The 25,671-nt window shown below is 43.1% G+C and overlaps 1 protein-coding gene across 2 annotated transcripts in view; it reads right to left on the reverse strand.

The window, feature by feature from the left end:
* Positions 1-25,671, reverse strand: part of LOC124776225 (vacuolar protein sorting-associated protein 18 homolog) — a 267,952-nt gene that overhangs the window by 100,692 nt on the left and 141,589 nt on the right. The window lies entirely within an intron of this gene.

Genomic DNA, 25,671 nt, shown 5'->3' on the forward strand with positions numbered 1-25,671 from the left:
GTTGTCATGATGCAGCATCGTTTTTTCTGCAATGTCCGGTCCCACTCGACTCATCTTCTTCCTGAGCCACTCAAGGACATCTTTGTACAACACTTGACTGACAGTTTGTCCTGGATGAACAAATTCTTCGTGCACGATACCCGCACTGCGAAAAAAGAGCAAGGTTTTGAAGCTGAAGGTCTCCCTAAGCGAGATTCACCTTCAACGTGTTCTCGGCCTTCCAAAAATGGTTTGTACCAACGACAAACTTGTGTTCTTGGTAGGGAATATCCCCCATAGACCTGTTTCTATTTTTCAGTGGTCACATTCGCGGATTCCTCAAGTTTTATGTCAAACTTGTTGGCATAACGCTGCTCTAAATATCGCTGTTCCATTTTCCTAACACGCAACAAAAACACAATTTCACTAATGGCGCTATCAAAAATCACGTGATGGCTGGGTGAAGCTGAAGCTCACACTGAGCACCTGGAAGGGATGAACACCCCGGTCTACACGAGAACAACAACACAGCGTTGGCAGATCGCTCGCAGTGTCGTTAGTCTCATTACTTTTCTCACACACCTCGTACAGTGTGTAAAAGGCTGTCACTACAGACGCCATTATTTGAAACTTAACTATGAAAAACTGTATCAAAAACGATGTGCTTGTGATAGATCATCACTGTGCCGTAGCACTGAAACAGTATCCTCACATAGCACGCAAGTCAATAAAACAGAAAGCATGAAATATGGCAAGCTTTTAACTACCGACATGTAGTTTGCTCTCATTTAATTATTACAAATCGTACCGAAAACGACTCATTTTCCAGAGAACATCAATGTGCTGGTGCTTTGAAACAGCTTATATTCATTCCACGCACGCTGTAATGCAAAAACCACCAAATGCCAGTTGAACTGTATATGCTGTAATACAATACGGCGTCTCCAAAGTTCTACCTTTGACGTAAAACTGATTCTTCATCCGACTGGCCACCAGGCTGAAATATGAATGGAAGATTCTTCCTTTCACACTTCGCACCGTAGCGGAGCGAGGAATTGCACACTATGACGTCATCAGATCCTCGTCCACGAATGTTTTCGTCCCGTGGGTGAATGCCTTTTTACTTTACGCGAACAGACCCAGAGCACCGCGCGTACCTCCAAGACTTCTCTTGCACTGAATTCTATTTCCTGCTTCCTGCCGCCAGTCACCCTCTACTTCGACTTGCACCAAGTCGTCCATCTTTTCGTTGGCCTATTTAATGATTTTCTACTTCAGGAAATAAAATGAGTGGAATTCAAAGGCCATCGATGTATGTCCATACGAGTGACATGACTTGCCCATACAAGCCGTTTCGTTCTCATCAGGCCTACTACATTTGGGCTGTTGTAGGTCTCATCTAGCTCACAGTTATGCCAGATCCCCAATTCCCCAGCATCTAATGTTATACCGAACCATAGATCTTTCTTAAGCATCAAGACGTCCCACTAGAAAACGTGAATATTTTCTCCGGACACTTCAACTTTCGCAATTATAAAGCACTACGGGTTGGATCAGTGTTTTGTACAGCTGGAGTTTGAAGTTCCTTGACAGAATGTGAGACTTAAAAAGCTGACTGAGACGGAAATATAAATGATCTCCGGTTTGTATCCTCGCTTTGATCTCTGCTCCTCCAGTGGACACCTCCTTAAAGTAGCACTGCCCATGTGGGCAGAGATCTTTGCATGATCAATTTGCAAGCCGGCAAGAACACTGACACAAATCAAAAATGCAATGACTACTTGAGAAAACACGACTCGAAAAATTATTTCTACAAAAGATTGAAATAATACAAGTTTCCTCTAAATTTCAAGTTAACATTGTTGGCAGTAAATTACATTACATTACCTACAAGTTGGGATGTTTCACACGTGTGTTTCATGGACATACAAAAGATGCCGTTTTTCTTGCCGGGGTGGATATGATGCTAAAATTCACGCCGGGAGAGAGCTTAGCTATTGGTAATGTCCCAAGCCGAGCAGGGCTTCGCTGATGAAGAAGATGATGTGTGTGTCACAGAACACTGCCATTCCACTCCGTATATTTCACCTTACACATTTTTAAAGAAAGGGGACGTGAACGTCGACAGCTGGAAGGAAAGCAATTTATCTACAGGAAGGTTACGCCAAAATCAAAAACACTGGACCTCCAGGTTGGAGGTTAGCGAAGGGTTACTACCCCATCACGGAAACTTGATAATGGTTAACAAACTACAAGGAAGCCTGACAGTTTCAAAGCGCTCCTCTTTGCTCAGCCTAATGAAATACAGAAAGTGCAACTGAACAGTATTCTGAGATATAATGGTAAGCATTAATTCGATAACTAGCTTATTTTCTCGTAAAATTTCAATGGAGCACTTTTCTTCAAAGTTTTAAATTAAGCTTTCTCAGAAAGTTATTTTTGACGCAGCAAGCACAGATTTTCTTCAACGTGCGTCGCCATATCCCATTCGATTAAGGTAAAACTGTTCCCATCCACGACATTGACTACAACACTGCAGTACTTTTACTTGCGAAGGCCCTGTTGAGGTGATACGTCGCTGAGGTCCTTCGACTTTTGAACTGACTGACCCAGACAAATATAGGGTGACCTACAGTTTAAGGTGGACTCCGAACCACCGTGCAACTTCGTGATTTCCACATAGAAAAATAATTTCCAGAGATGAAAGAAGAAATAAGTAACAGAAATTGTGGTGTCACCACCAGACACCACACTTGCTAGGTGGTAGCCTTTAAATCGGCCGCGGTCCGGTAGTATACGTCAGACCCGCGTGTCGCCACTGTCAGTGATTGCAGACCGAGCGCCACCACACGGCAGGTCTAGAGAGACTTACTAGCACTCGCCCCAGTTGTACAGCCGACTTTGCTACGAAAGGTTCACTGACAAATACGCTCTCATTAGCCGAGACGATAGTTAGCATAGCCTTCAGCTACGTCATTTGCTACGACCTAGCAAGGCGCCATAATCCTTTGCTATATATATTGTGATGCCTGTACCGTCAGACCAATGTTCTCCAATTGTGGATTAAAGTTAAGTATTATATCAACTACGTACTTTATTTGCTACTATTAAATCCCTTAACTGTTCCAGACCTCACGCCAGTCAGCGTGTAATTAAACGCGTGCATTTCGGCCTCCTCTAGCAACACAGTGTTGGCTCTTCTGCCAACACTACAGAAATAATCCTAGAATCGACAGGACTGAACGGAAGATCTTTGATTTGTGATCCTACGACCATCTACTTAGCCACTGAGCAATAATTATCACGAATTGTTTCAATTAACATCATCATGGGCCGCTTCTAACATTTATGCTAGGTAAAAACCTCATGAACGGAGACCTGACGCTACTTGGAATTCTCCGTGAAACCAAACATACTCGGTTAAGCGAAACGTATCATCTGCTAATTGTGGCAGATTGGAAGATACGCTTATCCCAGAGGTGACCTGAAAGTCTTGTCATTGACTGAGGTCCGTGAGGCTGTTCGGCAACGATGCTGTTGTCCGTAGAGTGGTTGCAAAAGTAGAAAACTGTGGAAAATGAATGGAAACGTACAGAGGATCAGCTACTCGTGCAGTGGCTGAAAGCTGTCAATCAATCTCAAAAGCATGTCATCACTTTCATATGCTACTTTCAAGTAAGCACCGATTTCTTTCTCGGTGAAAAGATCGTCTTGTGAAACGCAGTGCATTTCCATCAACTGATGTCTTCAGTCAAGAACTGATTTCCAACATGAAGGTAACAGGTAGAGTTGTAAAACTACCGTAGGCTACTGTAGACCATGAAAAACAAACGTAGACCACGTAAGGTTTTCTAGTAGCCTTGGTCAGTAAAGCTCATAACCACATTACTTTAACGTTAGACGTTTGCATACCTATCGGGTGTTACCTCACTTAGATCCCTTTGTTTGCGGATGGATCAGTGTCTTACTAGATTCCCCCAGAAACCAGAAGTGGTTAACCGTCTAGAAACTGAATGAGGATCAATAAAGAGCTGCGTAACCTATAGAACATTTTGTTGTACTTAGTTATTCTCCTGTCTGTTGTCTGAAAATAAACTGTGTTTATGGCAAAGTCGAAAATGTCAATGTTTGATTCAGGTTTTATTCGAAAAATGTTGATTTGTAACATCAAACAGAGATGCATTAAAAATTTAAAAAAATTCAGGTTTATCATATAGCGCTAGAAAACACAATCCCCCAAACACAGGCAAAATTTTTAAAAAATCCGCAAAATAGAAACATATCAGATATGTCGACGAGATTAAATAAAACATGTTTCTGTTCTTCATAAACAACTTTCGCATTTATCGGTAATAACAGAAAACTTGCCTTTGATGAAGAGCATTCTATTGGATACAAAATAACAACAAAAATCATAGATTTTTTTATGTTTGAGCATGTAAACTGTATTTTCATCAAAAATGACTGCTTTGGTTACATAAAAACGTAAAATTTGCGCGATCAACTCATTTTTATTACATATAAAATGCAATTTATGTTTTGTAGGAATACAGACTACACACTGGACTAACACTGAACGATCTGCGGTTCTAATTATCTGAAAAACAAATAAACAAAAAACAAAGGGAAGTCGCCGACTGTCAGTTGCTTCACACACATTCATTTATGTTCCTTTTCCTACCAATGCTACTAGTCCGACCGGTAATCCTGCCACTTGCTACGCCATTTATATACTGTAGCAAAACTAGTAAACCGTAGTTTGCAATAACAGGTGATGCGCTGTGGCTGTGCGCCCATTTGGCTGAACGCGGCACATCGACAGAGTCAGTTACGCGGTATTGTTTTTCAACGTCGATTTACAAATCTTTGCCAGAACTGAAAGATGCGATACGTGACAGAAAAAAAATACTCCGACCGCATGATGACTGAACCCACATACCTTTGAATTCGTTGCCTGACACCCTCTAGCCACTGAGACACTCATTCACTTGTGTCACTAAAAAGTAGAACATAACGCATTGAAGAGCTGTTACTGATAAGTAATGACTGTGCTGGTGTTTTTGCACATACAAATGGCACAACATTGCAAGAAAATGTCACAGCAGGTACATTCTTTTACAAAACGTGGCTGACAACGGTGGAAATACACTGAAGCGCCAAAGAAATTGGCATAGGCATGCGAATTCAAATAAAGACGTATGTAAACAGGCAGAATACGGCGCTGCGGTCGGCAAAGCCTATATAAGACAACAAGTATCTGGTGCAGTTGTTAGGTCGGTTACTGCTGCTACAGTGGCAGGTTATCAAGATTTAAATGAGTCTGAACGTGGTTTTATAGTCGGCGAACAAGCGACGGAACACAGCATCTTCGAGATAGCGATCAAGTGGGGATTTTCTCGTACGACCATTTTCAGAGAGTATCGTGAATATGAGGAATCCGCCAAAACATCAAATCTTCGTCATCGCTGCGGCCGAAAAAAGATCCTGGATGAAAGAGACCAACGACGACTGAAGAGAATCGTTCAACGTGACAGAAGTGCAACCATTCTGCAAATTGCTGCCGATTTCAATGCTCGGCCATCAACAAGAGGCAGCGTAAGGAACCATTCAACGAAATATAATCGATTTGGGCTTACGGATCCGAAGGCCTACTCGTGTACCCTGATGACTGCACGACACAAAGCTTTACGCCTCGCCTGGGCCCGTCAGCACCGACATTGGACTGTTGCCGACTGGAAAATTGTTGCCTGGTCGGATGAATCTCGTTTCAAATTGTGTCAAGTGGATGGACGTGAACGGGTATGGAGACAACCTCATGCGCCATCGATCCTGCGTCTCAGCAGGGGACTGTTCAAGCTGGTGGTGGCTCTTTAATGGTGTGGAAAGTGTGCGGTTGGAGTGATATGGAACACCTGATACGTCTAGATACGACTCTGACAGGTGACACGTACGTAAGCATCCTTTCTGATCACCTGCATCCACTTAGGTCCATTGTGCATTCCGACGAACTTGGGCAACTGAGCAGGACAATGCGACACCCCACATGTCCAGATTTGCAACGGAGTGGCTCCAGGAACACTCTTTTGAGTGTAAGCACTTCCGCTGGCCACCAAACTCGCCAGACATGAACATTGTTGAGCATATCTGGGATGCCTTGCAACGTGCTGTTCAGAAGAGACCTCCATCCCCTCGTACTGTTACAGAGTTACGGACAGATCTGCAGGATTCATGGGGTCAGTTCCCTCCAGCACTACTTCAGACATTAGTCGAGTCCATGCCACGTCGTGTTGCGGCATTTCTGGGTGCTCGCGGGGGCTTTACACGATATTAGGCAGGTGTACCAGTTTCTATGCCTCTCCAGTGTTTCAGCGAACAAACGTTACGCCTGTAAGTTTCAAGTACCAGTGTATCACACAGCAATATCCTTCCTTCTTATGACTACACAAAGCTTAAACTCTGTAGTAAACAGAAGTAATAAGTGTTCTGTGCCTTATCGAGTGCGACTGTGTATGCAGCTTTGGTGCAGTTTCTCCTTGTTCCGACACTAGGGACGATTCGTCAGGCAATTTATGACACTGTGTTGCCAAACTCAGCGGCATGACTTGTACCGACCGACTAGTGGTTCCTTAATCTTCTGCCACGGTCACTGTGTGACGGTTCTGGGAGTACTGGATGCCGATGGTGTCGGCATATTTTCTCCTCTTGTCGTTAATATCAGGTCCGCCACACTTTTAAATAGCTCCTCATTCCTCCTGCTCACAGTAAGGTGACCACGCCCCAGATGTACAAAGTAAAAATCGTTGGCTCCATTTGTCAGCCTGACGTGCAGACAGCTCAGCAACGTGAACAGACATATCAGTCTCACGCTACAAGATAGCATTTCTGAGAAGGTGTTGCGTTTGTGCCTGGCTACCAGATTCCTCTTCTGCACTAATGTAGACTCTTAAGAATCCCGCCCTCCACCCCCTCTGTCCCAGTCAAACTCTCATTGTTATATGCGTTAGTAATTTCAGTATTTTGCTGTTGCAGTGGTCTTCAGTCTGAAGACTGGTTTGATACAGCTCTCCACGCTAATCTGTCCTGTGCAAACCATTTTTTTTCTCTCTGGATAACTACTTCAACCTACACCCATTTGGACCTGCTTACTGTTTTCGAACTTCCATGACTACTAAACTGACGATTCCTTGATGCCTCAGGATATGTCCTATCAACCGATCCTTTCTTTTAGTCAATTTATGTCATAAAAGTCTATGTCCCTCAATCCCTCAACTCGATATAGTACATCCTCATTAGTTATTCGATAGTCTACTAACCATCAGAAATCTTCTGTGTTGTTAAACTTCAAAAGCTTTTATTCTCTTCTTGTTTAAACCTCTTATCGTCCACCTTTCATTTCCGTAAACGGCTACACTCCACACACGTATCTCCAAAACACACACCCCAATACTTAAATTGCTATGAGATGTTAACAGAGTTGTCTTTTTCAGAAAGACTTTTCTTGCTATTGCCAGTCTACATTTTATATCCTCTGCACTTAGGCCCGTCAGTTAATTTGCTGCCAAAATAGCAAAATTAACCCGTCACTTTAGTGTCTCGTTTCCAAATCTCACTCCCTTAGAATCGCCTGATTTCATTCGATTATATTCCATTATACTTGTTTTGCTTTTGTTGATGTTCATCTGATACATTCCTAACAAGACACGTCCAATCTTTTCACTGCTCTGCTCTGCCCTTTGTATCCCATAGTAGCTAACCTTTTTACGGAAGACTTCGAGGATAAAGCACGTTAGTCAGCGGTGTTGAAACCTAAATATTTGTGTAGATATATGGACGACACTTTTGTTGTTTGCCCACACGGAGCAGCAACGCTTCCTGCATTTCTGGAACATCTAAACTCCCTCCATCCCAGCATTTGCTTCACCATGGAAGTGGAAAAAAAATGGGAGAGATCCCGTTTCTTGATGTCATGGTCCACAGAAAAGAAGATGGTTCCTTGGGTCACAGTGTGTTTCGCAAACCGACTCACACTGACCTATATATACGTGCTACGAGCTGCCGTCACGCATCTCAACGCAGTGGCGTGTTGCGGACTCTCGTTCTTAGGGCCAGAATTATCTCTGATGCAGGGAGCTTATCAGCAGAGCTTAGCCATCTTCGCTCCTGTTTGCACAAAACGGGTACTCTGATATACAGATCCGTAGTGCATTTAAACCTGCACGCACTAAAGCTCTAGAACAGCCAGAAGAAACGGAAAACTCCGCGAGGATGGTTTTACTACCCTACGTTGGCGACGTGTCCTTTAAGATAGGCGGGTTGTTCAAAAAACATCAAATAAAACGTGTCTTCCGCCCTCCAGCACGAGTACAAACTATGCTGGGTTTTGTTAAAAACGACCTAGGTCTAAGGAGACCAAGGATATATAAAATCCCGTGCCAGTGTGGTAAATCATACATTGGCCACACATTTCGCACTGTTAAGGATAGATGTACTGAGCACAGACGTCACACCAACCTGGGTCAGCCAGCAAAGTCTGCTGTGGCTGAACACTGTCTTGACACGGGACACAGCATGAACTACGGAGAGACAAAGATCCTTTCGTCCGCTTCCACGTACTGGGATTCCACCTTAAAGAAGCAGTCGAAATTCATACAAGTAACGACCTGATCAATAGAGACAAGGAATTTCAACTCAGCAAGGCATGGGAACCAGCACTGGCGGTAGTAAGGCATCGTCGGCCGCAGTCAAACGAATCCGAGTCAACACATACGAATAAACAATGTCCGCACATTTAAATTGGGCGCCAACACGCTGCCCGCACGCGCGCTATGCCGCTATTTATGACCGCGCTTTTCCCGCGTCGCGAATGAGAAGCCCGTGGCCTGTTTGTACGGCAGGGGCCACTGGAGGTCGCCGTGCTCTATGATTCGTCTACGATGACGTTATAACCTTAAACCTTGGCGCCTGCGCTTCTCTAGCGAGCCAGCGTATACCGTATATTGGCGAGCCATTGCAGTAACACGTCAGTCAGCACCTGAAGACAACGAGCAGCTGTCTAGTGAAATATTGTGCGGCTTCCACGACATTATCCGACGCGACGCCCGCGAACCAAGGAAGCAGTTACTACGTCGGGAAAGTCTTAAATAGCACAAGTGTAGAACTGTTCGGGTAAAAACAAAAATAAATAAATAAAATAAAAATATTTGCTGAATGCACTTTCATTTCGCCCGCCACGCATAAGCACATACGTCTTTGGAACACCACTTCATCGTATATGACAATTTGGTAGTAATGATTATACACGTTTCGCTATCAGTAAAATGTCGAAATAAAAAATAAAATAGTGAGCGGGAGGAGATTTCGAAAAAAATTACTTTTTCGACAAATCTTGGTGCACCGTTGTAAGGTAGAGGCGTGGACAAAACGAGCGCGACCCCTCGCCTTTTCGTTATGCTGATCCGCACAGCTTTAAAGTCTTCTACACAGCAAACAGGCAAGGCGACGAAGTGCTACCAACATACTATGCACAGACGTGAAACTGAAAAACTATCCGAAATTTGTCAGACTGTTTTAAATCATGTGTAAGACTATATCAATGCTGAGTAGTCTTAACCACAACACCTAAATATAAGATATAAATGAAAGAAGAAACGCTAATTAGTATGAACTGTACTAATAAAAATGAATTTCAGCTTATCGAGATAACATAACCGTTTTAGTAAGACAAAGTATCCCAGATCGTTACGAATTAGCAAAATATAATGCGCATTCGGCGGCGAAATGGTCTGTGCCAACGTTCAGACCAGTCATACTGGATTACCGTTGCTGACCTACCATGAAAGTGTGCAAATTTAGCAATGCGTGAAGAATCATAACGAAATTCAGTTAAAAATCATTCAGTGCCACACTTAAGTCAATTCAGTCATTGACAGAAGCGGAAAAAAGGCAGCAACAAGTATGAAATTCTACGAGTTTTATATCGACATCCATGGGGCGCCGGTACAGAATAAAGGTAGCAATAAAACGTATTCGGGGTGCGAGAATTTCTTAAAATTCCTTTACTGATAGTCTATCTGCCTCCAACGAGATTAGAACCGAAAACAAACCAGACCTCCCTTGCAAAAAATGGCTCTGAGCACTATGGGACTTAACTGCTGAGGTCATCAGTCCCCTAGAACTTAGAACTACCTAAACCTAACTAACCTAAGGACATCGCACACATCCATGCCCGTGGCAGGATTCGAACCTGCGACCGTAGCGGTCGCGCGGTTCCAGACTGTAGCGCCCAGAACCGCTCGGCCACTCCGGCCGGCACCTCCCTTGCAGTAGCAAATACCTTTCACTACGCTAGCAGACAACCCAGGCAAATAGCCCTCTATGATTACCCCAGACATGAATAATCCGGCAATTTCGCAATGAAAATGCCAAAATTATCTGCAGTTTCTGTTGCACAGAGCTTTCTGGACTCAAAAATATGAATTGTCTATCTTTATGTCACCGCTTATGAGACAATCATTCTGGATGTTTATCGAAATAACAACAAACTGTTATTAGCGAGTAAATTTAGTAGGATAATTCTGCACCACCCCAGGAAACAAACGGCGACGTAGCTGCCAAACGTATTCTACAATGTTTAGATTTCTGCATTAGACGTGCCACAGCCAGAAAACGTTCATTAGCCGAAGTGTTCCTTGAGGTAGCAAGCAATGGGAATGCTCACATCTAAAACGCGGTTGTATTAATAGTGGGATCGAATTACCACGTGTATAGGCAAATGGATTTTATTTGCATTCCTGTAAACGTGATTTGGATCGAAAGCGTAGTTACGATTAATATGCTGGTGTATCGACTGCAACTAGAACATTTAGAATAAAGAGTAGGCGGAATTATTATGCGGCCCTCATCTTCAGTAATTGTGGTAGCTATTTTCTTTGTTAGGATTTCGTCACGAAAATCGGTAAAAATGGAACCCTACTAGTCTCACTTTCTTGACCGTCTATCTGTCTACCCAACCCTTAAAACCCATTTACCTCGAGTACGGGTGGACATAATAAGCGGAAATGTATCGTACTTCCTGCGGTATAGGGTCCCTTGGAGGTGTAAAAAAGTGAGCTATGCCAACGCAATCTATAGATACGTCCGTTTGTATAAAGAAAATTTACAGTAAAGGTCAAAAAATGACTCTAAGAACTATTCCACCAAACTGATCAGTCCCCTAGACCTAGATCTACTTCAACCTACCTAACCTAACACACATCCATGCCCGGGGAAGGATTCGAACTGACGGCGCAAGCAGCCGCGCGGTCCGGGATATGACGCCGTTGAGCCCACGGCTAATCCGCGCCGGCAAGCTGTTAATATCATCTGCTGTTACTAAAAAGTTATTCACTTCTGGTGAATGATTTTCTGTGCAGTTTATTTGAGAAAGAATACCTAAAATATATCTGATGTTACGGAAGAGGAAGGACGCCTAATTCATTTCCCTTTGTCTTTATTCATGATGTTAGATTCGCAACCTGGGCATACGTAATATCCTAACCACACTTTAGATCCAAGTCATAGCCACAGATATACGAATACAACACATTGGCTTATACTTGAGGTATTTCGTTTTTCACGAAGTGGTGGCAGACGATGCTGTGGCGTCTTCGGAGCGCGAGCTTCTCCAGCACATCAGCTGAACGAACTTGCATAGTATGTTGGTAGCACTTCGTCGCCTTGCCTGTTATGCTGTGTAGCAGACTTTAAAGCTATGCGGATCGGCATAACGAAGAGGCGAGGGGTCTCGCTCGTTTTGTCCACGACTAACTATAGAACTTTTTAATTTTTTTTTCATAGTTGTTACTGTCTCAACGGTATTTATTCAGAAATACTAAACTTTTTTTTTCTCCAAAGGGACTGTTTCACCTCCTTAACGGTCATATGGACACACAAAAACTGTCTCTCTCTCATCTTGCTTTACACTATAACGCATTAAAAGCTGTAATCGAAGTGTATTTCTTGGGTGGGTTTACTTGCTCGGTTCTCAACTTCTATTAGGTTAGTCCAACAATGATCACCTGTTTTCCCTTTGTTGGTATTTGTGCATGTGTATGAGAGGGTTTTCTGTAAATTTTGTACCCTAAAGTTTCGCCATTTCTGCCGAGTACGCGTACATCTGAAAACGAAATCAGTTAACGACAAGGGATTTTGACATAAGTAACACAAAAGAAGTCATTTATCCACTTACAAAGCTAGTTATGCACTTCCAGCTCGTCATTAGGTCTGTTAAAAATGACAAATCCATTTTCCAGTATCGGTGTTTGCTGTAAGACACCGTCACCAGCTGCAAGAAAGTTTTACTGCAGGCAGAACCGCCGAAATCTTGTGAACACCACAATGTAGATGATACAAAATGAACATGAATAGTCGTCTGAAGATTAAAGTGTCGTTTCAAAACTTGTAATGGGATTATTTCTTACTAAGTAGGAAAGCAACAGTAGATGGTAGTTCATTTTTACTTCCAGTAATAATCCACCTGTCAACACAACTCTGTTAATAATAACAGAACAAGAAAGCAATTAAGGTCTGACTAACCTAGCAGAATACGGCGCTGCCGTCAGCACCGCCTATGTAAGACAACAAGTGTCTGGCGCAGTTGTTAGATCGGTTACTGCTGCTACAATGGAAGATTATCAAGACTTAAGTGAGTGAACGTGGTGTTATAGACAGCGCACGAGCGATGGGACATAGCATCTCCGAGGTAGCGATGACGTGGGGATTTTCCCGTACGACCATTTCACGAGTATACCGTGAATATGAGGAATCCGGTAAAACATCAAATCTCCGACATTACTGCGGTCGGAAAAAGATCCTGCAAGAACGAAACCAACGACGACTGAAGAGAATCGTTCAATGTGAGACAAGTGCAATCCTTCCGCAGATGGCTACAGATTTAAATGATGGGTCATCAAAAAGTGTCTGCGTGCAAACTATTCGACGAAACATCGTGATATGGGCTTTCGGAGCCGAAGGCCCACTCGTATACCCTTGATGATTGCACGACAAAAAGCTTTTCGCCCCGCCTGGGCCCGTCAGCACCGACATTGGACTGTTGATAATAATTGGAAACATGTTGCCTGGTCGAACGAGTCTTGTTTCAAATTGTATCGAGCAGATGGACGTGTACGGGTATGGATGCAAGCTCTTGAATTCATGGGCCCTGCATGTCAGCAGAGGATTGTTTAAGCTGATGGAGGCTCTGTAACGGTGTGGGGCGTGTGTAACTGGACTGATGTAGGACCCCCGATACGTCTAGATACGCCTCTGACAGGTGACACGTGCGTAAGCATCCTGTCTGATCACCTGCATACATTCATGTCCATTGCGCATTCCGACGGACTTGGGCAATTCCAGCAGGACAATGCGACACCCCACGAGTTCAGAATTGCTACAGAGTGGCTCCAGGAACATTCTTCTGAGTTTAAACATTTCCGATGGCCACCAAACTCCCCAGACATGAACATCATTGAGCATATCTGGGATGCCTTGCAATGTGCTGTTCAGAAGATATCTCCACCCCCTCATACTCTTACGGATTTACGGGCAGCCTTACAGGATTCTTGGCGTTAATTCTCACTAGCACTACTTCCGACATTAGTAGAGTCCATGCCAAGACGTGTTGAGGCACTTCTGCGTGCTCTCGGGGACCCTACATGGGCAGGTGTACCAGTTTCTTTGGCTCTTCAGTGTAGATGGACACGTAACTTATGTCTGAGGACGGTAACAGCAAAACATTCACGCTGGCATCTTCCCCAACGATGAAAAACAAAAGAAAGAGCTTGGTAGAGTTAATATAAATACAGAGGCTTCCACGGGCGGCGCCTATCTCACTAAAACCCTTCTGGTTGAACTACGGCGTCATCTCACAAAATGCTAAAATAAACCTACGTTATGGCCAGGTTGCATAAGCCTTCCAATTGCTGCCTATTGCCAGCAAGCCGTGTAAACTACAAATAATCTGCCAAATATCCATTCCCCCTCTCCTACCACCCATCAACGTTATTTAGGAGCAATAAATTACGAAAAATGCAACGTCAGAAGTCTAGCGTCACCGTTACAAAAATCCACTCCTCTGCTAATTGGTCTTTGCCAGGAGGCGGGGGGCCGCCGCAAGACTGCCGAAACGTTTAGTTGAGTTTAGTATTTTATAAGATGACGCGGCATTACAGCCGGAAGGATTTTAATGATACTGACAAGAGCTGGTTTGAAACTGGGCCAGAAAATAAATTACAATAAGACCCAAAATAGTTTGTAATTTTCACATCACTAAGATAATTTTACAAATTAACGCAAACACAGATGTAAAGTACCTGGCCGACATCCAACATTGATTGGAGAGGTCGCTGAAGCACGCTTGTGCAGCTCATGACTCCCAGGTAAGCTGCGATCACAGTGGCACCGATGTCAGTGGATTCCGCGGACGACCAACATTGGCCGATCTTTTCGCATAAGTATGCCACTACGTGCGCGGTCACAATGTAGTCGATCTCATCGCCCGAGCGTACAGATTTCGGACGACAATCGGTGGAATCCAAATCTTTCGTTTTCTTTCTTTCTTTCCTTTTTTTTTTGTTATAATGGCAGACACGACACGAAACATGGACTGTGAGAAACTGACATTTTTAGTCAAAGGAGCAGTTTGTGGCATACTCAGGATGAAAATATAATAATTGGAATAGAGTTAGGAAACTATGGACTGAAATCGCAGATTTATTGGAAAGCACAAATTGGCAAAATCTTCATCCGAAATTTCAAGTTTACGTATAACCTCGAAAAAAAAATTTGTTCTGGTGACAAGGATAGCGAATTTTACGCTTAAAGTTACTGCAATGGATCTTTTTAGATTGTGGTAGGTGGACATTAGCTGTCTACACTTTATTAATACTACTTAGTCTCGTTTTTGTAAACTTTGTCTTTGTCTTCCACAATTATACTGAATAACAATCACTGAAAGTTAATTGACGTATGTCTGCACAACTTCAAATAATTTCAGCAAAACAGATTTCGAATACTTGTAGAGGTGTGATTCGAGCTCTATTAATAAATCTGAAATTCACATCAAAGACGCAGTTCTGCATCAAGTAAAACTAGAAGTGACATACTGATATGTGACGTACGGCGATTCCATCTTCCGATAATTAGTCCTATACGACGTTCTGAAAAGCACAGTTGCGAAGTTTTTGTACGATATTTTGGATGCTGTTTACGATGTCTTATAAACTAATTTAAACGTTAATATTTTCACTCTTGCACCCCAAGTACTATGAAATTTTTAATTTATTCTACACAGAATTTGGAGCTATGCGTCGTGCAAGTGCACTAGAAGACACTGTAATATATTTGATTTTCTTTATTAAAAGCTCCCCTGAATCTGAAATAATACTGTCACCAGAAATTTTGTTACTTCCTTTTTCAAATCCTCTTGGCAAGAGTTAAACAGCAGTGAAGTTTCCGGTACTAGAATCTGATTATCTGCATATACTGCCAGTACTATACTAATTTTCACCATTTTTAGAATAAAATGAACCGCTGTGAAACCACGAATCTACCTTTCATTAATTAAATAAACTTGTTTATTCACACAGAAATTTTATCCGTGCACCATATAATGGAAATATCTCCTTTCACCATATAAATTAACCATAATGTGCTCATAGCCTCATTGGCAAAAACTTTGTGCACCGAAGATGCACATCCTGCCACTGTAGCATAATAAACCATATTCTGGGCAGCGTATTTTTGAGAGATCCTTAGTGTGGTGTATCACTGGAACTACACATTTTCATAATACACGCATATAGATATGTAAGACAGCATGTTAGCTTCAAAGGTGACACCCCTTTCTGACGCTAATTGGTGGTGAGAAAGGAACGTGGCTCGTGGCTTCACAATGTTAAAACGTTATTAACATTTGTGGCATGGTATTTTTTCCTTCATCTCATATATTTGCAAAACTTGACTGGTAATTATAAAGATTGAAGACAAAGTGTACAGTACTCGTCACATTCTTTTCGGGACAGATATAGCTCATTCACATATTTTCAGTATGTTTTTAAAAGCATTGCAGCACTCGTCTCCAAGCACAGAGGCGTCGTGGTATCCATCCCACTGTTGGAGGTTAAAATCGAACCTGCTTCATACTTAGGATAGATTCTAACCTAACCTTACCTCTTCGACCTCGCCAATAACTGGCAAATGAGACCGTGACCAAGTTGCCGACCGATGTTACCGTTGCCGATACCACTGTGAACGCAACCTTAGACTATTCCAGCTCTGTAAGCGACTGAAATTTTTATTGCTAGTATTTGATCGAATATAAGAGGAGAGGCGATAAACTACCAGACCGCGCGGCCCGGTCATCACCGCAGCAGCAGGAGCATAAATTTGACATCTATTGCTGGACAAAGACTTGCTCTTGACTTCGCGCAGTGTGTTCTTCATCTTTACGCAGCCATATTGCTCCAGCATTTTATGTAATATCATCTGAATACCTTCCCCTGGATGATCGTCTCAGTATTCTATTAACTGTTGGCATCCATGTACCATCCATTCACCTGGCTACATGACCGCCCACTCAGTTTCAATTTCGTTACAGATATACGTAATTAGATCTTCCACCGCCCTACTCTACAATTCTACTGAGCCGGGGCGTCGTATAGAGAGGAAGCGCAGGAGCACGAAATATGGTGCTGAAGCAGAGGTCCTGCGGCCTATTATGCTATTATGCAAGCCGGGCGGACGTTGTCTCCGGCAGCGTGTCCTGGAGCGGCCGGTATTTCCACGGCTAATTCCCAAGGTGAGCCACGGGCGTGGCAGGGCCAGCTACGCCGACGCCGTTACCGGCCTGGGGACCCCACTTTGTCGCGTCGCGACGCCGCTACTCCACTTGCTCGACAACACTTGCAACGAGCAACCGCCACCTCTTGTGCCTGGCATACAATGGCCAGTACGCACTTGCAACACTTGGCAGTGAGCGCAGATAGTACGAGAGGAAAGATTAGGTTCTCGGCCTGGCACACAGATGGTGGTGCATCAATCACGCTGGTAGGCATTGCCCAATTACGTACGTCAAGTGTTCGCTTGAGCCGCGGAATTGCTTCGTTTACAGTGAGTCCAAAAAGTATTCGTCTACCTGTATACATTTTAAACACTAATTCTGTAGCACGTGAAAAGAATCGAAAATAAAGAGGAAAGCACCTCAGCAAATCATTTTTATTGAAAAACAAGGTTAAAAATTAAAAAAATCTATACAAAGCTTGCACCATCTCAGTAGTCTAAAATTCGCGCCCTAGTGTTGGCTGACCCACGGTATACACTAGCATCAAACCTCCGCAGCCACAGACGGCCACATGTTTTTAGCGGCGCCGGGATAGTACAATTTGCACCATGGTCCGTAAGGCTAGTGGGACGACCCTAACTGCAACAAAATTTGTTCCACGCTTGCATAATAAATGCAAAGCCTCTTACGAGCAATCGGCAGACCTAGACTGACTGTTCAGTCGGTAATATACCGCTTCTGCTTAACCGTAACATTGAGAAACCAGCCACAAACCGGAGGTCCTCGCTCGTTGACCGACAAAGGCGTGAGGTTTATCGTGAAGGAATTTAGGAAAAATCCTAAAATCAGTGCTCCTATGTTGGCTGGGGAGTTAGAGTCGAGGAGCAAGAAGTTATGCGTCGCCACAGTCACGAATACCTGCAAGGAGTACCGACATAATGACCTGGTTTCTCGTAAGAAATTTTGGCTCAGTGAAAAAAAAAAATCAGAAGGAAAGTCTTGATTTTAGTTTTATTTTCTGATGAAAGTAAATATAACATATTCCAGTCAGATGGGAGCGAATATCGTGGGTTTAATAAAGGGCACAATGGATCACAAGATATGTGTCAATATCTTAACGGAAAATACAAATGCTAGTGTCGAAAAAATAGGTCTCCAAAGAAACTACACCTTTCAACAGGGCAAAAACGCGAAGCGTACGGCTAGAAATACGAGGATGTGGCTCCTATACAACACACCGAAACAACTCAACAACCCTCCTTACAGCCCAGATATTAATTTCATTCAAAATCTTTGGAAAGTGCTGGAACAGAACATCACAGCAAGACCCATTTCTAAGAAGAAAGGCTTAAAGCAAGCTCTTCAAGGTGAATGGAACAAAATTCCATGCTCTGCCACAGCAGATTTAGTCACCTCTATGCCCAGACAACTGCAAGCAGTTAATTTCTGCAACTTAAAGCATGCGAAAGCTCTAAATGTCAAAAATATGAGTTGATGAGTGCTTTATGAAATAGCTTTTGTATGAAATTTTCCATTTTGTTAACCTTTTTTGTCACTAAAAATCATTTACTGAGGTACTTTCCATAGCATTGGCCATTCAGATTTTGTATTCACATCTTTTCACATGCCACAGACCTACTTTACAAAAAAATATACAGCTAAATGAATACTTTTTGGAGGAGTCACTGTACACAGCTTTTCAAAGTACTCATAGTGTACATGATTATTTCAAATGGATAAACTGAATGTTCATATAAGGCAAGCTCAGAAACAGCGCAACACTTTATTCAGCGAACAGCCTAAGAGATGTATGAAAAAGCTGGCAAAGTTGGCGTATTGAACGATAAGAATTAATAAAGTATATTTTTTCTGAGGAACTGTCTTTGATAAAGCTTTTCCCCATAGTTGTGGTGGTGTAGTGGGTAGAGTGATAGTTCCAGTCCTGATTTCCTGTGTAGGAACAGGAATTTTTCCTCGTTTCTGTCCCTCTAAGGGGGTCCGAGGTCAACCCATGTGCTGGAAAAGTCACGGCAAGTGTTTTCCAATTACCTCACAACTGGTTAAGCACTAATTGGGAAATATTAGCCAAGGTTTCTGCTGGAATGATTTGGAGACTGATTTGTGACTAGCATGGTACAAGGCATGCACCTAGAGTCCAACTTCAGGTGGAACCCATGCACTTTATGGAGCGGTCCCCACTGGGCAGGCATGACATAACTACCGGTATGTCATATGGCATGTCACATTACTGCTAGATAAATGCAGCATGCTACTGACAGTTTACAAACATTTCTGCTTTTGCTTGTGTGACTGTCTCTGTATCCAGGAAAATGACAGATGATCCTGAGTTCAACAGTCATCTTTGTTGGTGTACTGGAAAAATTTTCTTGTATCTATGATCACAGCAGTGCTGAATACAGAAACAGGAATAATCAAAATATATCCTGGGAAAGGATTGCAATTGAAATACACTCCTGGAAATTGAAATAAGAACACCGTGAATTCATTGTCCCAGGAAGGGGAAACTTTATTGACACATTCCTGGGGTCAGATACATCACATGATCACACTGACAGAACCACAGGCACATAGACACAGGCAACAGAGCATGCACAATGTCGGCACTAGTACAGTGTATATCCACCTTTCGCAGCAATGCAGGCTGCTATTCTCCCATGGAGACGATCGTAGAGATGCTGGATGTAGTCCTGTGGAACGGCTTGCCATGCCATTTCCACCTGGCGCCTCAGTTGGACCAGCGTTCGTGCTGGACGTGCAGACCGCGTGAGACGACGCTTTATCCAGTCCCAAACATGCTCAATGGGGGACAGATCCGGAGATCTTGCTGGCCAGGGTAGTTGACTTACACCTTCTAGAGCACGTTGGGTGGCACGGGATACATGCGGACGTGCGTTGTCCTGTTGGAACAGCAAGTTCCCTTGCCGGTCTAGGAAAGGTAGAACGATGGGTTCGATGATGGTTTGGATGTACCGTGCACTATTCAGTGTCCCCTCGACGATCACCAGTGGTGTACGGCCAGTGTAGGAGATCGCTCCCCACACCATGATGCCGGGTGTTGGCCCTGTGTGCCTCGGTCGTATGCAGTCCTGATTGTGGCGCTCACCTGCACGGCGCCAAACACGCATACGACCATCATTGGCACCAAGGCAGAAGCGACTCTCATCGCTGAAGACGACACGTCTCCATTCGTCCCTCCATTCACGCCTGTCGCGACACCACTGGAGGCGGGCTGCACGATGTTGGGGCGTGAGCGGAAGACGGCCTAACGGTGTGCGGGACCGTAGCCCAGCTTCATGGAGACGGTTGCGAATGGTCCTAGCCGATACCCCAGGAGCAACAGTGTCCCTAATTTGCTGGGAAGTGGCGGTGCGGTCCCCTACGGCACTGCGTAGGATCCTACGGTCTTGGCGTGCATCCATGCGTCGCTGCGGTCCGGTCCCAGGTCGACGGGCACGTGCACCTTCCGCCGACCACTGGCGACAACATCGATGTACTGTGGAGATCTCACGCCCCACGTGTTGAGCAATTCGGCGGTACGTCCACCCGGCCTCCCGCATGCCCACTATACGCCCTTGCTCAAAGTCCGTCAACTGCACATACGGTTCACGTCCACGCTGTCGCGGCATGCTACCAGTGTTAAAGACTGCGATGGAGCTCCGTATGCCACGGCAAACTGGCTGACACTGACGGCGGCAGTGCACAAATGCTGTGCAGCTAGCGCCATTCGACGGCCAACACCGCGGTTCCTGGTGTGTCCGCTGTGCCGTGCGTGTGATCATTGCTTGTACAGCCCTCTCGCAGTGTCCAGAGCAAGTATGGTGGGTCTGACACACCGGTGTCAATGTGTTCTTTTTTCCATTTCCAGGAGTGTATTATAGCTGGATGCTGTAATTGAAATTCATTTAAACTGTTTCTTGGTGAGACAGAAGATATAGAACAAAATACAATTATCTACGATAATGATGGAAGCTGAAGAAATGAATTAAAATTTGTGCTACAGCCAGGACTGGAACCTGGGTCTCCGTGTAACTAAGCAGGTGCGCTAGCCATTACACCACCATAACAGTATAGGTAACACAGCCACATGGACTCTACCTAAGTCCAAAGCCCTTCCTAACAAAAACTTCAATTCGAGTTTTCAGCTCTCTTTGCCAGCTGTTGCACAAATTTTAATTTATTTCTTTAGCTTCCTCATTATCGTAGATAAAGTTGAGACCTATATGTCTCAACGAAAATTTAATTATATCAGATCTATAAATACAATTATGTAAGTTGGTTTCCTTAAAACATGTCTTCAGGTTTTTTACTGATTTGCTGTATCTAATGTAATGCTAGATCCTTTTGGAATGTAGCTACGTACTTAGTTATGACAAGACAATGCTCCACTTGGCCTAAAAAACAAACTACAGGGCTGATTACTCTACCCTATAGTATTGTTTGTAGTTCGCTGTTGGTTTTATGGCTTTTGAGGTGAGTTCTCAACAGGGTGGTCTAACTGGTGCTGTACAGATGAATTAGAATATACAACATCATGAGTCCATATAAAATTATGAAAGAAACAAAAAGCTTGAACAATCACTTGGGTTTTATTCATATCACACTTTACTGAAGTATCCAACACCCGGATCTTTGACACTAACATATCAAAACAACATCCTACAGACCTTCTTCACCTAGATAATCCCTAATTAAATATATGCCTTTCATTAGTTAATTTTCTACAAGTATATGGTCACATAACATAATCTGTAAGAGGAAAAGCTTCATCTGCAGCAAAATAGTAAGGAAATTTGCTGTTTCTTCTGGTAAAGGTTTAAGTTTAAAGCAATTTCATCTACATCTACCTCTACATCTATACTCCGCAAGCCACCTGACGGTGTGTGTCGGAGGGTACCTTGAGTACCTCTATGAGTTCTCCCTTCTATTCCAGTCTCGTATTGTTCATTAAAAGAAAGATTGTCAGTATGCCTCTGTGTGGGCTCTAATCTCTCTGATTTTATCCTCATAGTCTCTTCGCAAGATATACATAGGAGGGAGCAATATACTGTTGACTCCTCAGTGAAGGTACGTTCTCAAAACTTCAACAAAAGCCCGTACCAAGCTACTGAGCATCTCTCTTGCAGAGTCTTCCACTGGAGTTTATCTGTCATCTCTGTAACGCTTTGGCGATTACTACATGATCCTGTAACGAAGCGCGTTGGTCTCTGTTGGATATTCTCTCTCTCTTCTATCAACCCTATCTGGTACAGATCCCACACCGGTGAGCAGTTTTCAAGCAGTGGGCCCATCTGCTTTACCTACAATTAATTTTATATGGTCTTTCCATTTGAGATCACTCCTAATGCCTACTCCCAGATAATTTACGGAGTTAACTGCTTCTAGTTGCTGACCTGCTATATTGTAGCTAAATGGTAAAGGATCTTTCTTTCTATGTGTTCGCAGCACATTACACTTGTCTACATTGAGATTGAATTGCCATTCCCTGAACCATGCGTCAATTCGTTGCAGATCCTCCTGCATTTCTGTACAATTTTCCATTGTTACAACCTCTCGATATACTGCAGCATCATCCGCAAAAAGCCTCAGTGAACTTCCGATGTTATCCACAAGGTCATTTATATATATTGTGAATGGCAACGGTCCTACGACACTCCCCTGTGGCACGCCTGAAATCACTCTTACTTCGGAAGACTTCTCTCCATTGAGAATGACATGCTGCATTCTGTTATCTAGGAACTCTTCAATATTACTTTGTTCATTAAATGACTGTGGTGAACTGTATCAAATGCCTTTCAGTCAAAGGTGTCAATACAGTTCCGTATATTCCAAAGTTCCCAGTAATGATCAGCTGTTTTATTTCAGAATTATTGAGTTAGTGTTGGTAAGCAGTCAGGTGGCAGCTGTTCTTGTGTTGTCTTTCATATTTCAGGCACAATTATTTGAGTTATAGTATGTCTTCATATAAAATAAGAGAAAAGTGAGATACATATTCAACTCTTTAAACATCTTAAAGCTGCGTTCACATGAGTGGAATGTTTATGGAACAGCAACTGTGTGGTAAAATTTTGAGATGTTGTTGTTGTTGTTGTTGTTGTTGTTGTCGTCTTCAGTCCAGAGATTGGTTTGATGCAGCTCTCCATGCTAATTTTGAGATACGCCTATATTAAATCTTTTGTATGTCCATCCTTTTGACTGGAGGCCTGGGGGACCACGGCCGTTCACTATTGTAAGAAAATGAAATGCCTATAGCTGTCCTTGCAATCTTATTTATTGTGTAGCTACCAGTTTCGGCACTTCAATGTGCCATCTTCAGGCCATAGTTGATCCTGAAGGGGTTATCATGATCCATACATACAATGCATCAGTAGCCAACATAAAAGGTATATGGAGACTGTCTGTAAACTGTGATGTCATATCTCCAACCATCAACTGTCAACTGTTTTGCCTGAAGATGGTGCACTGAAGTACTGAAACTGGTAGCTACATAATAAATATAATCATAAGGATGGCTTTAGGGGTTTCATTTTCTTACAATCAAAATTAAAGTTTTGACAGTAAGTTATGAAAAGTTTGGGAAACCCACATATTTCTCCTGCTGTTGATATGTTACACTGTGCTTCTTCCAACACAACCTAGCAAAAAGACAAGTTTAGCTGCAATTTTGAAGCAATCCAATAACAAGTTTTTGTTAAATGCAACTTGTCTGACAACATAACTAAGTAGGCTTTTGCAGCTAGTTTCATGATGATTAAAATTCTTCTGAGTGTTGTACCATGCCATTAGGGCAAGACTAGTTCTTGAGGAGGAAAAGTGGCTCTATTTATTGCAAAAGATCAGTGTCAATACACCTAAAAATAATTACATAAATAAATAACAAAATAACCAACTTCATTGGCCCTAGAGTACAATAGGCTAGTCATGACAGCAGGGTGAAGATAGGAAAGAAGCTTTTCGTATGCTACTCGGCTTGTCAGTGAATGGCGGCAATTGGCATATAAGCACTTGGCTTCTGGTGAGCCAATTTCCTTCTTGGTGTGTGCAGAAATGCACTGACTTACCTATAGGTGATTGTTTGGGCTATTGTGTCTGTGACCTGTGAGTCTTTTGTACCACGACCACTCACAGCCCATTGGACTGGGATAGCTAGTACCCAGGACGCTGGAAGTTTGTAGCCGTCTTCTCTATTGATCTTGTCAGGCTGCTTAATAATTTCATTTGCCTCTTGAATGTTGTGTTGCATAGTCAATGACTCTTTCATTGGCAAACGGGCCTCCTGGAACAAGATAGGCTATCCACAGTCATAGTGGTGTTCTGCTGTCACCAATTTATTATGCTGTGCTAATCGCACGTAGTGTTCCTGTTCTGATACTTGTGTGCCAACTGGTCTCCCTGTCTCTGTTATGCAAGCGGCTCCACACTCCCAATGTAGTTCATATACTACTGCAGTATTTAGTTTGTTGACTGCTTCCTTGGTGGAAAATATCATGTCGTGGATCATGTGGCTGTTGCTGTAAATAGGTTCAAACATTGTTGATGGAATGTACTGCCTAGCCATTCAGTGACACCCTTTGCACATGGTAAGTGCAGTAGCATAAGGTTCTCTTCCTTGCCAACTTCTCCCATTTTATTTCTGTTCGCCTTGATTGCCTTTCTTACAATATTGTCATAACTGTTTGTGCGAAATGTGTGGTGCAGCTACCTCAATTCTTCTTCGATGTTGTTAGTGTCACTTAAGCAGTAAGCACAGGCAGTCAGTGTGTGCAGAAATGAATCCTTCTGAGCTGGGTGATGGTGGCTCTCTGCATGCAGGTACCAATTTGTGTGGGTTGGCTTCCAGTACACTTTGTGTCCCAGTGCACCATCCACAGTCCTATAAACCTCCAGGTCCAAAAACGGTAATGCGCCATTGCTTTTAATTTTGTGGTTGAACTATACATTCTTATGCAGGCTGTTTAAATACTGAAGGAAGCTTCCCAATTCCTCCACCCCATGTAGCCAGATAATGAGTGTGTTGTCTAAATAATGTAGCCAGCAATGGGGGTGTGATGGTGCGGAAGCTAGGGCTGTTTGCTCAAAAGCTTCTACGAAGATGTCTGCAGCAACTGGGGAGAGGGATGAACCCACTGCCACCCCATCTAATCGATCTTAACATTATCCCACCAGCTGAAGTACAATGATTATGCATAAGCATATCAGATCATATATATGTGGTGATACCTGCTCCTGCAGGATGCAAATGGTCTCCTCTATAGCTTTGTCGGTAAAGAGAGACTTGATATTGAAACTAATCCTAATGCAAGTTGGCTGTATTCATTACTCCTTAATTAGTTGTACAAAGTGGGAAGAATTCATCACATATGAATCTGCTTGTCCCACAAGATGGCACAGTTTAGATGCCAGATGTTTGACTGTGTAACAGGTAGATGAGTCAGTTCTGTTCATTACAGGACTTAGCTGGTAAACTCTATTTATGGAGCTTATGCACTCCAAACATTCTATGGGGCACAAGAACTTTGGTGGTGAGCCTCTTTGTTGTGTTAGGACGAATACTTGAGTCTTTTATGAGGGCACAATCTGCAACTGTTTGCTGACATGTGATGATACTGCAGTGTAGGGGAAAGTGTCATCATTGATTCACTGTAGGAGAGTACAGGATGAGCTGGATAAATTTCTAGTTGGTTGCAGACAGCTCTATATGTGAAAATATGTAGGTTAATGCAGATAAGTAGGAAAAGCAATCCTATAATATTCAAATATACACTCCTGGAAATTGACATAAGAACACCGTGAATTCATTGTCCCAGGAAGGGGGAAACTTTATTGACACATTCCTGGGGTCAGATAGATCACATGAT

The sequence above is a fragment of the Schistocerca piceifrons genome, chromosome 2 (genome assembly GCF_021461385.2).
Source record: "Schistocerca piceifrons isolate TAMUIC-IGC-003096 chromosome 2, iqSchPice1.1, whole genome shotgun sequence".
In the NCBI taxonomy this organism is placed as follows: Eukaryota; Metazoa; Arthropoda; class Insecta; order Orthoptera; family Acrididae; genus Schistocerca; species Schistocerca piceifrons.